Source organism: Camelina sativa, chromosome 5, assembly GCF_030686135.1.
Source record: "Camelina sativa cultivar CO46 ecotype springtype chromosome 5, ASM3068613v1".
NCBI lineage: Eukaryota > Viridiplantae > Streptophyta > Magnoliopsida > Brassicales > Brassicaceae > Camelina > Camelina sativa.
Genome location: NC_141884.1, coordinates 20024315 through 20037899, shown reverse-complemented (window position 1 = coordinate 20037899; position 13585 = coordinate 20024315). Strand labels below are relative to the sequence as shown.

General features: G+C 41.9%; 1 pseudogene; it reads right to left on the bottom strand.

Moving 5' to 3' along the window:
* Window positions 1-3717: 3717 nt before the first annotated feature.
* On the bottom strand, window positions 3718-4326 carry LOC104789295 (cytochrome P450 705A1 pseudogene; annotated as a pseudogene).
* Between the last annotated feature and the right edge of the window lie 9259 nt (window positions 4327-13585).

Genomic DNA, 13585 nt, shown 5'->3' with positions numbered 1-13585 from the left:
GTGGAAGGATCAATCATCACATCTCTTTCGGTACGTTTTTCTAAATTTGTTTGTAGTTTATTTAAGTTATCATAGGATAACTAAATTTGATTGAATTTTTTACTATCTTTGTGTTGAGTTATCTAGAAACTTTAAAAGAATTTTGGAACTTTGTGTATTGGTCCCTCCAATAGAAAAGTATAAATTGAACTTTTACCAAAATAGTTTCATGTGAATGTTAAAAAGCTTTGGAGACATACATTGTAAAGAAAATTCCTGCCTTTTTTCAAACATAGATGTTTGCGGATGTGTAGTAGCTGTGGAGGACAGAAGAAATCAAAGAAATGGAAATGGTGGTAATGAAGTTGTTTTGACACTATTAAATGGCAGGTAAGTCACATTTATTCCATCTTTACTGATTTTAAGATTTATAAGTTTGTCTTTATTATAGAGTGTAACAAGTATATTCATCTGTAGGAATGAAACTGTAAAGTGTCGTGCAATGAATTACTATGCTAACCTTTTCATGACTTCATGGGAGTCATCTGGATGCCATCTCACATATCAAACTGAGCCGGTGTTTTGTGTACTGCGTTTCTGGAGGGTTGGAGAGTATGAAGGTATGTACTATTAATAGAACTTGCTAGATTGAACAAATGCTAAAGACTAGGTTGTATACTCATTTAGCAGACTTTTTTAACACTTTAAACATCCCTAGGTGAACCGTGTATTGTAAACATATTGGCCTCCTCCAAGATCATTATAAAACCGGAGTTTGAAGGACTTGAGAATCACAAGGCTATGTAAGTTTTTAATGTTCATAAATGTCAAGTGGTGTATAATGTTAGGGTTTAACTTATGAATGTGTTTTCTAATTTTTTTAGCTTGGAATTTGCTGGACGTTATTACATAAAGCACATAATGCAGCATTAAGGGTAAACTGGAGGAGTTTAAGCTGAAGGCACATTAGTTAACAAACTTTTTGTATATGCAAACTTTATAATTATTTTGAAAGTTTGTATGATCAAGTACTAGAAACCCTTTTATGGGTTGCTTTCTAATTTTTCTTAATGGTCTAAACGAAATTATAAATTATTTTGACCCAAATTTTACCTAATTTTAATTAACCATGTAATATGTGTTGGGCTCATTAAATAATTGAAAATTTGCAAATGGGCTTCAAAATATTTTTAAGAAATTTACATATATAGAAGACTTTAATAAACATTTTATTAAATACTCTTTTCATTTTCCATTTCAAAATGTGAGATTAAAAGTTTAAAATACAAAAATAATTACAATTTTGAACATTTTTTAAAAGAACAAAAATCTAATTTGAAAATAGAATATTAATTTGATATTTGTTGTTATTTAATTCTTGCCCGCACAAGCGTGCGGGTAACTCTCCTAATTCATATATATATACATGGCCACCGACTTATTACAATCCATATAAATAAACGATACATGCATATATCATAAACCTACGTTGAATATCTTACAAATCATATTACGTACTTTGATACTTTCTATCTGATAGTCTAAAGCTACTCGATGCCGATGCCTGGAAGAAACAAGCGTAAAGAAAGATCCTTGCCAGAACCGGAACCGGAACCGTCAGGGATTCCTTCTTCTTCAGCTGATGATCATCACTTGTCTTCTTCTTCTTCTTCAGCTGATCATAGTTTGTCTTCTCGGCCTCCTTCGACAAGACCTTGCCTTCCGCCAGGTTTTAACTATAGACCAAACGACTTGGAGGTCCTCTTGTTACTTTGCCAGAAACGAGACTACTTGGGCGGAAACAGAGACTTCTTGGTCGACCTTCCTGTTCATCTCGTGAACATCTACGAGTCCAATCCAGAACAACTAACAGGTTTGTCTCCTTAGCTTGTAGAACAAAAACATTACTTCTTAATCATTTAGGTTTTATTTTTATCAACTTTATCTCTGCTTTCTCTTTGTGCAATCGCTTACTTGAATATGTTTTGGAAATATGTAGTGAAATTCAAGAAGGGTAGAATGGTTCTTTATATCAAAGAAGAACAAGATGGGTAAAGGTGGGAAAAAGCAGAAACGTTGCGACAAAGGCGGATATTGGCACGCAACAGTTGCTTCCGAGGAGATTGATGATGGGACAAGGCCTCGTTGGTTCCAAAACCGCACTATCATACTACGTGGGGAAACAACCTAATGGCGTAAAAACTAGTTGGTTGATGCATGAATACTGGGTTGATCAGTGTCCGCCTTCTGCTTCTGCTGATGATGACGTAAAGGTATGTATGCGTTTCTTGGTTCCCAAGTTATTAAGTTTTTCTTTTTGGATTTTATTGTGAGTTTTATTTTGGTTGGTGCATATGCGTGTAGGACTATTCTTTGTGCAAGATCTATCGGATTACACAAGCAATAAAGATGAAGAAGAAAGCAGAGGAAGAAGAGAATGAGCAGCAGCAGCCTCCTACTGTCAAGTATCATCAACAGCAGCCGCTAGATTCTTACCAACCGTAGCCGCAGCCTCATCATGATATTGCGTATCAACAACAACTTCTGTTTCAGCCAGCCCAGCTAGATTCCTATCAACCGCAGCCTAGTGATTTGGCGTATCAACAGCAGCAGCAGTTTTGGCCAGGCCCGCTAGATTCTTACCGACCGCATCGATGGCAGTTTAGTGCAGCCCGGCCAGATTCACACCAACTGCAGCCTCATTATGATTCTGCGTATCAGCAATTTATAAGAACGCTAGATGAAGAAAATGTTGGCGTTCAACAACAGCAGCCGAGTCTTGCTCCTCCTCCTCCGCAAGGTCAAGGTACGGTTCAAGATCTGGGATGGTGATGACCCAAGAAGACGTGTTGGATGACGGGTTCTTTAACACCATCAATGAATTATTAAACCATGAGGAATAACAACATGGTGTCGTTACCGAGAAGCAACAGCAAGAGCAAAGTGCACCGATTCTCCCTCCTCCTCCTCCTCCTCCTCCTCCTCAAGGTCACCAACTGCAGCCTTATTTTGATTTTGCGTATCTGCAACAACAGTTTCTCATGACGATGACGACGCTAGAGGAAGAAAATGTTGGCGTTACTCAACATCAAGCAGAAGAGCTGAGTTTTCCTCCTCCTCCGTAAGGTTAATTATCAAGATTCAAGATCGTATGAAGTCTTAAGTTCTAACTCTGTTTTGTTTTGGTATTCTTGTAGAGATCATAGGATAAACATGTCCTAATCAGTTCACGTTGATCCAATCATCAACCTCGTTGATATATCTAATCAACGCTCGTTGATCTACAAGCAAAAGTCTGTGTATTTCTTCTAGTGAAAGAAGGAAGGATCGTGTAGATGTCTGTGTTAATTTCATGTAAGTTTTGTTGCTTTTCTTTATATGACTATCCTTTATATCTCCTTATTATCTAACGAATGATCTTCTTGTTAAGGCATGTCCATCGAGGTACATTATTGTATATTCCTAGTGTTTTTCAATCTTCTGGTTAGATTTGGGTGACAGTCTGTTGATTCGTTCTGTTTCGTATTCTGTCTTGTAGGTATTACGTATACATATAGAGGCACAGGGACAAAAACACATCTGATCAACTCTCTTTGGTCTTATGATCATCTCTCGATGGTCTTTTTATCATCTCTCGATGATCTTATGATCAACTCTCGTTGGTCTAATGATCAATTCTCGTTGGTCTTTTTTTCATCTCTCGATAAACCGAGGAAATTTTTTAACTATGAGACCAAGTCAGGAAATGGGAATCTGCATACATAAAGTTAAAGGGATTAGGGTTCGAGGAACAAGAGTGCACTTAGGGGGATGAGCCATGGTCAACGTTATTTTCCCAGCAGCCTCATCCATGTTGACCTTATCTTCTTTGGTCTTCCAATCAAAGCATTGGCACATCACTCCAATCGCGGTTCCTACAGAGACATAAGCTAGATTTGCTCCAGCACAGCCTCTTCTGCCGCTCCCGAAAGGAATGTATTTTAGGACTTCATCTCTTATCTCATCTTTTTTCATTGAAGAAGTTAGAAACCTCTCTGGCTTAAACTCTAGAGGATATTCCCAGTACTCGGGATCTCTCATCATAGCATAACCATTAACAAGAAGTGTTGTCTTCTCCAGTACATAAAACCCTCCGATCATACACCTTTCTTGTAACGTCCTTACCACAAGGGGGACCGGCGGATGCAATCTTAGCCCTTCTTTGACAATCGCTTGTAAGTAAGGGAGGTTCGGTAGATCAGTTTCTTGAATCAACCTTGTTTTCCCTACAACGGAATCAATTTCTTCTCTCAGTATCTCAAGAATGTAGGAATTGTGTATGATCTCGGCCATGATCCATTGTATAGTGTGCGTCGAGGTGTCGGTGCCTGCTACGAACAAATCCTGCAGTAGCAAACATTTCTTAGTCAAAACAGTGGTGTTCGCTTAACTTGTCAATAAAAGGAACATTTACCACAAACAAGGACTTGATATGGTCTCTACTGATTTTACAGTCTGCGTTTTCGTCTCCATAAGCTTCCAATAGCTTATCCATCATGACAGTATCTTGTTGATGCTCCTGATTCCAATTTCTCTTTGTTTTCCACAAGAATCTTCTCTAACACTTCGTCAAACTTGCTCAAAACATCCAATAACTCCTTTTTGAACAGTGAGATCCCAAATTTCGGAAGGGGTTTGCGCAGGATGGCTGCCAAGAAGAACTTCTTTGCTAAGGCATCTGACTTGGCCACCAAGCTTATGACTCTCTCAGCTTCACCATTCTCCTCAGAACAACTCCTCCCCATAATCATCTTGCAGATGGTGTTGTTAACTAACTTCATAGCTTCCTCAGCAATCTCAACGCTCTCTTTCTTCATTGCCTTATCTAACAGGTTTAAGTAAAACCGCTCTAACTCCTTTGCACGGACGCTTTGTGACCTCTCGAGTGCTTGAGTCCCAAGGAGCTTATTTGATCCGAAAACCTTAAACCTCTCTGTCGATCTTATTTCTATTTCTTTTTCTTTCTCTGCAATCTCTCTTCTTCTTCTGCAATGGCATCTGACGCCTCCTCTACCTCTGTTGAACCCTCCCCTGTCTTCAACATCTCCGAACCTGCAAAAACCCTGATCTCTCTCAACATGGCCAACATCACCAAACTCACGCCAAACAACTTCATCACTTGGCATCTGCAAGTTCAATCTCTTCTTGAGGCTCATGACCATCATGTCTTCATCACCGATGAAGACAACACGCCTGCTGCAACAATCACCACTGCTACCGCTGAAAACCAACCAAATCCAAATCTTACAGCCTGGAAACGTCAAGACAAGCTCCTCTTCAGCGTTGTACTAGGTTCTCTCTCCCTCTCCATCCAACCGATTGTTGCTCGTACTACAACAACACAGGATCTCTGGCAAACCCTCTCTAGCACTTATGGGAAATCCTCTCGTGGTCACATCCGTCAAATCAAGGACCAACTCAAGGATGTTTCTAAAGGAAACAAAACAATTCATGACTATATGCGAGACATCATCGACAAGTCTGACAAACTTGCTTCCTTGATGCTCCCCTTCCCCATGAAGATCTCCTTGACTACATCACATATGGTCTTGGAGAAGAATACAGAGCAGTTACCGAGATGGTTCAAGGTCGTGACACGCCAATCTCAATCCCTGAACTTCATGAAAAACTTGTCAACCAGGAGAACGCACTCAAGGTCTTTGGAAAAACAGATTTCTCTATTCCAGTGACTGCGAATGCCACTCAGTTCTCTTCTCGACAGTCTAATTCATCTTCGCGTGGTGGCTACAACCCTTCACGTGGTGGTTTCCGTCCATCTCGCCTATATCTTGGGAAGTGTCAAATCTGTGGAGTTAAAGGACATGGTGCTCGCAGATGTCCACAATACAGAGCACCATCACCGACTCCTTCTTACTCACCACACTATTCTGCTCCATATCGTGGTCTTGTGCCTTGGTATGCACCTCACTTGCCGCCTCCCACGCCTCAATGGCAACAACAACCTCAGGCTCATCACACAACAAGCTCACCTCACCCCGACCTCTCTCCGTGGCTTCTTGATAGTGCTGCGTCACACCACATTGCGAGTTATCTCTCCAATCTCTCTCTCCATGCTCCGTACACTGGTGGAGAAAACGTTATGGTTGGGAATGGATCGAATCTCCCCATAACTCACTCTGGTTTCATCTCCCTTCCCTCTAATTCACGGAACCTTAAGCTCACTAATGTTTTATGTGTTCCTGCAATGAAGAAAAATTTGATCTCTGCCAACAAACTTTGTCAAAGTAACAATGTAATGATTCAACTGTGTCCTTTTACTTTTCAGGTGAAGGATCTATGCACGGGGAGGCCAATGAAGGTGTATATGAGTGGCCGATCACCGTCCCAAACACTGTTCTAACCTCTGTTTCTACGTTCAGCTGCTCCAAGACGACACCATCCTCTTGGCACTCTAGATTAAGACACCCAAATTCTCAGACTTATCATCATATGGTTTCCAAGTTTTCTTTACCTATTTCTGCTTCTTTGTCTTCTCATTTATTTGCAACTACTCTTGTTCTAGCAATAAAAGCCATAAGTTACCTTTCTCTACTTCCTTTTTACAATCAAAAGCTCCTCTTGACATACTTTATTCTGATGTTTGGACATCACATGTTGTCTCTGTAGATGGGTACAAATATTATGTTATATATGTGGATCATTACACAAGATACACCTGGTTGTACCCTCTCAAACAAAAATCTCAGGTTGCTCAAATATTTCCAATCTTCAAGGCTCTTCTCGGACATTGGGGGGGGGGGGGGGGGGGGGGAGTTCCTTGCTCTTAAAGAGTTCTTGGCAACAAATGGAATTTCACATTTCACTTCTCCTCCTCACACTCCTGAGCACAATGGCATGGCTGAAACAAAACATCGCCATATTGTTGAAACCGGTCTCTCGCTTCTCACCCATGCATCCGTACCAAACACCTATTGGACTTACTCTTTCTCCACTGCTGTCTACCTTATAAACCGACTTACAACCCCAAATCTCTCTCATTCTTCTCATTATCACTTACTTTTCGGAATCGTACCCAATTACACCAAACTCCGTACCTTTGGCTGTTTGTGTTACCCTTGGATTCGACCGTATGGTCACAACAAGTTCAGTCCAAGATCCACTCCCTATGTTTTTCTAGGCTACTCTCTCACCCAAAGTGCCTATCTCTACTTAGATGTGTCAACCTCTCGTGCTTATGTCTCTTGCCACGTTCAGTTCGTCGAGTCAGTTTTCCCCTTTTACTCACCAACAAACTCTCATCTCTTCTCCTTTCCTGAACCATCGACCTCCGACTCATTTTCTGCCTCTATCATCCCTACCTTTGATCGGTCACTCATGCTCCCTGACGCCCCATCGTCTGATTCTTCACCTCCGAGTATTGACACACCATCGCTGGAGTCATCGCCTGCTTCCTCCTCAGCATCTTCGGTTGCAGAGCACTCTGTTTCGGCTTCCTCTGGTCCTCCACTCGCACCGCCTCCTCCTCAAAACGAACACATCATGCAGACTCGAGCCAAGGACAACATTAGGAAACCAAATCCTTGCTATGGTCTCACTGCTGTTCTCAAAGAGATTGAACCGGTTAGTCATGTTCAAGCTCTTAAGGACGAGAAGTGGACACAGGCCATTCATGCTGAAACTGATGCTTTTAAGCGAAATGACACTTTTGATCTTGTTGATCGCTCACAAGCAAAGAACATTGTTGGCTCTAAATGGGTTTTTCGTATTAAGCGCAACCCCGATGGCTCCATGGACAAGTACAAGGCCCGTCTAGTTGCCAAAGGCTTTCACCAACGCCCTGGTCTCGACTACTGAAACGACTCGACCCGTTTTTTTTTATAATAAATACAATATATAATTAAGCATCCCATACTACTTAATTAACCAACCCAAACCACAAATCATCATTAAACCAGCAATAACCATTAAGTACAGCGGAAACATACAATAATACAAAACTAATACATCATCAATACAATAACACTCCTAACCATCCTATCCACAACCTAGCATATCTCTATCCAAGGTTCCAACATAAACAATATAACCAGAAACACACAAACAAGACCCTAGATCATCCTCCTCCTCATCGCCATGATTCCACGTCACATATCTGCACACCACAAACAACAATTGAGATGCGTAAGTATTATCACAAATACTTAGTGAGGCAATCCTCCCATCTACTGGGCTATACACACAAGCAACTGAGAAACCAATGCTTAACAAATAACAACCAAACACAAACAAACCAGGAAAATCACGAATCAAGCAACTTGGTGTCGACCGACACCAGAGAGGTGTCGATCGACACAGGCCAAACATGGTGTCGACCAACACCTAACTGGTGTCGATCGACACTTCCTTCGCAGACACGTTCTGCTCGAAGCCGATCGTCAAATCTCCGTTTCCAATCATCTCCAATCCGTCCCAAACTCACCCAAAAGCTTCAGGAACCTATAATAACCATAAGACAACCACCACAAACAATAACAACACCACAAAACACAACAAATCAAGCAAACAAAGGATTCTCAGGCTTAGATAAGCCATGGTCATGCACTCACCTCTTTTGCAGGAAGATTATGACTCAACAACGATGTATCCAACCCTTAGAAGCCTTCTCCTTTGTTCCTAGCACAATATCTGCACTCCACAGGAACAGATCTCATCAAAACAGCTTAGAATCTCTTAATCCCCACAAGAACACTCTCTCTTCTTTCTTTTCTCATAAAACGGCCAAGACAATCTCTTTTCACGACCTAGGTCGATTTTTCACTTATATACATCGGTTAGGCACTTCAATTGAACCAAACCAAACCAAAAACAACAATTTAAATCAATCTGGTCGAACCATTGAAGCTGGTGTCGATCGACACCCACCCCCAAAACACCAAATTTGGTTTGCGGGTGTTACAATTCTCCCCCACCAATATGGATTCGTCCTCGAATCCTGCAACATCGTCCCTCCACCAAGGACTTTCGTGCAACCGTCACCACGGCCCGCACATCCACGTGACCAAACGGCCACACAACCCTGACCCCACTAGTCAGCACAACACAAAAACACGAGATCAACCCCGACCTCCGAGGTCTACATCCAGTCACTATTGTTTGCTCTCACACTCACACGTTCTCAGGTCGCAACCTTCGAACTGCACCGCCTGCACTCTCAGACCGTCGTCCTTGAGCCATACCGTCTCACTCTTGGATCGTCACCCTCGAGATCTCGGTACCAGGGGAACTACTCATCCCCTCCGGGGAACTAATCATCCCCTAGGAGAACTAAGCATCTCCTCTGCCGCCCTCAGGGTCGCAACCCGTCAAGCCCGCGGTGCACCAGGGGAACTAATCATCCCCTCAGGAGAACTAATCATCTCCCCAAGAGAACTAATCATCTCCTCCGGAGAACTAATCATCTCCGCATGAGCAAACAAGTCCTAACGTCAATAAGCATCTCCCGACCGGAACTACCTCATGTGGTTCGTGTATAACATTGCAATGCTCTACCAATCACCATATTCTCTCACCAGAATATCACCACCACCATGACCACTCTTCAGGCCAACTCAAAAACATCTCAACCATTTGGGTGTTTACACACGCCATTTCCATAAATAGACAAGTTCTAACTATTCATAGAACTTTCTATTTATTTGCAACCGCACCTTCCATAATTAGACAAGCTTTAACTATTCATACAACTTCCCATTTTTTTAGAACCCGCACATCTCGTAGCACCGTAACACTACCAATCAAAAATCTTTGAGAACTAATCATCTCATCTATGACCATTCATCCGGTCAACCTCTAAATATTCCCGCCACTCCGGCATTTCACATCCCGTTTCCCAAAAATAGATAAGTCCTAACTATTCATAGAACTTTCCCTTTTTAGAAACTTTCATTTTCTGGAACTTTCCATTTATGGAAACTTTCTTTTCTGGAACTTTCTATTTTCAGAATTGCATAATCCCTTAATCCATTCCACATCAAGATTCAATAAGAACTAATCATCTTATTAAATCCTCTCCAACAACACTGCCAGTAAATCCGCAATACGGTCATCTCGGTCTAAGCAAAACATGTTGCCACACTCACAACACCTGCTGGACCTCCAGCAACACCAGCCACACCCTCAGGCCCCCACCTGACCAGCATAAACCTTTCCAAAAATGGACAAGTTCTACCTCCCGAAAAATTTTCCATTTTAAGAAACTTTCCACTTTTAGAAATCCCGCGCAAATTCCTTTCCACATGACATACAAGTCAAAATATCAAAAGAACTTCGTTTGCAAAACATCCACTCCCACCAATCACCGCCAACGATATTTCCCGATACCGGCGTGATCCACCACTTTCCAACAACTTTCAATAGCTAACTGCACCTCCCGCACAGAAGCTAAAAACACTACACAACTAACAACACACAAAATCACTTACCGTGGAATCTCATTGAAGGCTCGAAGAGGATGATACAAGGACTCCATACCACATGAAAATTGACTAACTACTCATAATCAATTCCATCACACAACATCATGCATCAAGCAACAGGAAAATAATTCCACCAATTAAATTCCTAAACCGCTCTAAACCATCCACATAACCGCCCTAGAACCGTAAGGGCTCTGATACCAAATTGAAACGACCCGACCCGTTTTTTTTATAATAAATACAATACATAATTAAGCATCCCATACTACTTAATTAACCAACCCAAACCACAACTCATCATTAAACCAGCAATAACCATTAAGCACAGCGGAAACATACCAATAATACAAAATTAATACATCATCAATACAGTAACACTCCTAACCATCCTATCCACAACCTATCATATCTCTATCCAAGGTTCCAACATAAAGAATATAACCAGTAACACACAAACGAGACCCTAGATCATCCTCCTCCACATCGCCATGATTCCACGTCACATATCTGCACACCACAAACAACAATTGAGATGCGTAAGTATTTTCACAAATACTTAGTGAGGCAATCCTCCCATCTACTAGGCTATACACACAAGCAACTGAGAAACCAATGCTTAACAAATAACAACCAAACACAAACAAAGCAGGAAAATCACGAATCAAGCAACTTGGTGTCGATCGACACAGGCCAAACATGGTGTTGACCGACACCTAACTGGTGTCGATCGACACTCCCTTCGCAGACACGTTCTGCTCGAAGCCGATCGTTGAATCTCCATTACCAATCATCTCCAATCCGTCCCAAACTCACCCAAAAGCTTCAGGAACCTATAATAACCATAACACAACCACCACAAACAAGAAAAACACCACATAACACAACAAATCAAGCAAACAAAGGATTCTCAGGCTTAGATAAGCCATGGTCATGCACTCACCTCTTTTGCAGGAAGATTATGACTCAACAACGATGTATCCAACCCTTAGAAACCTTCTCCTTTGTTCCTAGCACAAGATCTCCACTCCACAGGAACAGATCTCACCAAAACAGCTTAGAATCTCTTAATCCCCTCAAGAACACTCTCTCTTCTCTCTTTTCTGATAAAATGGCCAAGACAATCTCTTTTCACGACCTAGGTCGAGTTTTCACTTATATACATCGGTTAGGCACTTCAATTGAACCAAACCAAACCAAAAACAACAATTTGAATCAATCTGGTCGAACCATAGAAGCTGGTGTCGATCGACACTCCCATGGTGTCGATCGACACCCACCCCCAAAACACCAAATTTGGTTTGCGGGTGTTACAACTACCATGACATGTTTAGTCCGGTTGTTAAGCATGCTACCATCCGTGCCATTCTTGGTATTGTTGTTGGTCGCAATTGGCCTCTGCTCCAGTTAGATGTTGTAACACCCGCAAACCATTTTTTGGTAATTTGGTGAGGGTATCGATCGACACCACACGAGGTGTCGATCGACACTGATTGTTTTCTGGTTCGACCGGTTCAATTTAATTATCGATTTTAGGTCGGTTTGGTTTGAGGAGAACCATTAAACCCGTGATATTTAAGTGGAAGAACGATCTAGGTCGTGTTTTGTTGTTGTCTAGCCGCTGAAAACAAAGAGAAAGAGGAGAAAATATTGTTCTTGAGTTTTTGGGAGTCTTTGTGAGATTTCAAGGCTTTGTGGGTGAGATCTTGCTGTGGGAGTTAGGATTCAAGGCTAGGAACGTGTGGGAAGCTTGCTGGGAGTGTGGATTCGTCCATTGTTGGTCAGAAACTTCCTGCAAAGAGGTGAGTGCATGACCATGGCTAATCTAAGCCTTTGATTTCCTTGTTCTTGCTTGTTTGTTGTTGTTTTGTGTGTTTTTCTTGCTGAATTAGTTGCTACAGGTTCCTATGGACGTATTTGGCTTGGGTTATGAGTATTGGGCGATTTGGAGGAGATTGGAAGCGAGATTCGACTCTCGGCTTCGAGCGAATCGCGATTGCAGAGGGAGTGTCGATCGACACCACTTGGTGTCGGTCGACACCAGCAAATTGGGCATCGATCGACACTGTGGGGTACTGTCGGTCGACACCAAGGCCAGTGTCGGTCGACACCTCCCTTCCAGCGAGACGATGTTTGATTTTCTGGTTTGTTTGTTTTGTTTTTTGTTTGTTTGGAACATTGGAATCACTGTTGCTTGTGTGTATAGCCCAGTAGATGAGAGGATTGCCTCACTAAGTGTTTATCAAATACTCATGCATCTCAATATGTGTTTCTGGTGCAGGTAAAGGCAAAGTGTGATCGTGGAATCAAGGCAATGAAGAGGAGGATGTTCTAGGGACTCGATTGGATGTTGTTTGGCATTGCTAGGTTGTTAGAGTTGAGTCATTAGAAACATTGCTAGGTTGCGGGTTTCATGTTTCTTGTTGTTTTGTATTTGGATATTGTTTATGCTATGATATTGGATTGTTATTGGATTATTATTAGATCATTATTGGATTATTATTGGATATTGATTATTGGATATTGTTTATGCTATGATATTGGATTGTTATTGGATCATCATTGGATTATTATTGGATATGATATTGGATTGTTATTGGATCCCGGAGAGCGTACAGGAGTTATTGGACGAGCTAGAGGAGTTGATATTCAGATCGCAGGAGAGTCATGGCCAGCGGATTTGCTTATCAGTCCAGTGGAGTTGTATGATATTATTCTCGGGATGGATTGGTTGCATCGGCATATGGTGCATTTGGATTGCCATCGGGGTAGAGTGGAGTTTGAGCGTCCAGGAGGGAAGTTGGTTTTTCAGGGTATTAGACCGGCTTTGGGGAGTCTCGTGATCTCAGCCATTCAGGCTGGGAAGATGATCGAGAAAGGCCGTGAGGCTTATTTGGTTACTATATCTATGCAAGAGTCAGTGGGGAAGTCTACGGTTAGCGGTATTCCGGTAGTGGAGGAGTTTGAGGATGTGTTTCAGTCTTTGCAGGGATTACCACCATCTTGGTCAGATCCATTTACCATTGAACTGGAACCGGGGACGACACCGTTATCCAAGGCTCCTTACAGAATGGCTCCAGCAGAGATGGCAGAGCTGAAGAAGCAGCTAGAGGATTTGTTGAGTAAGGGATTCA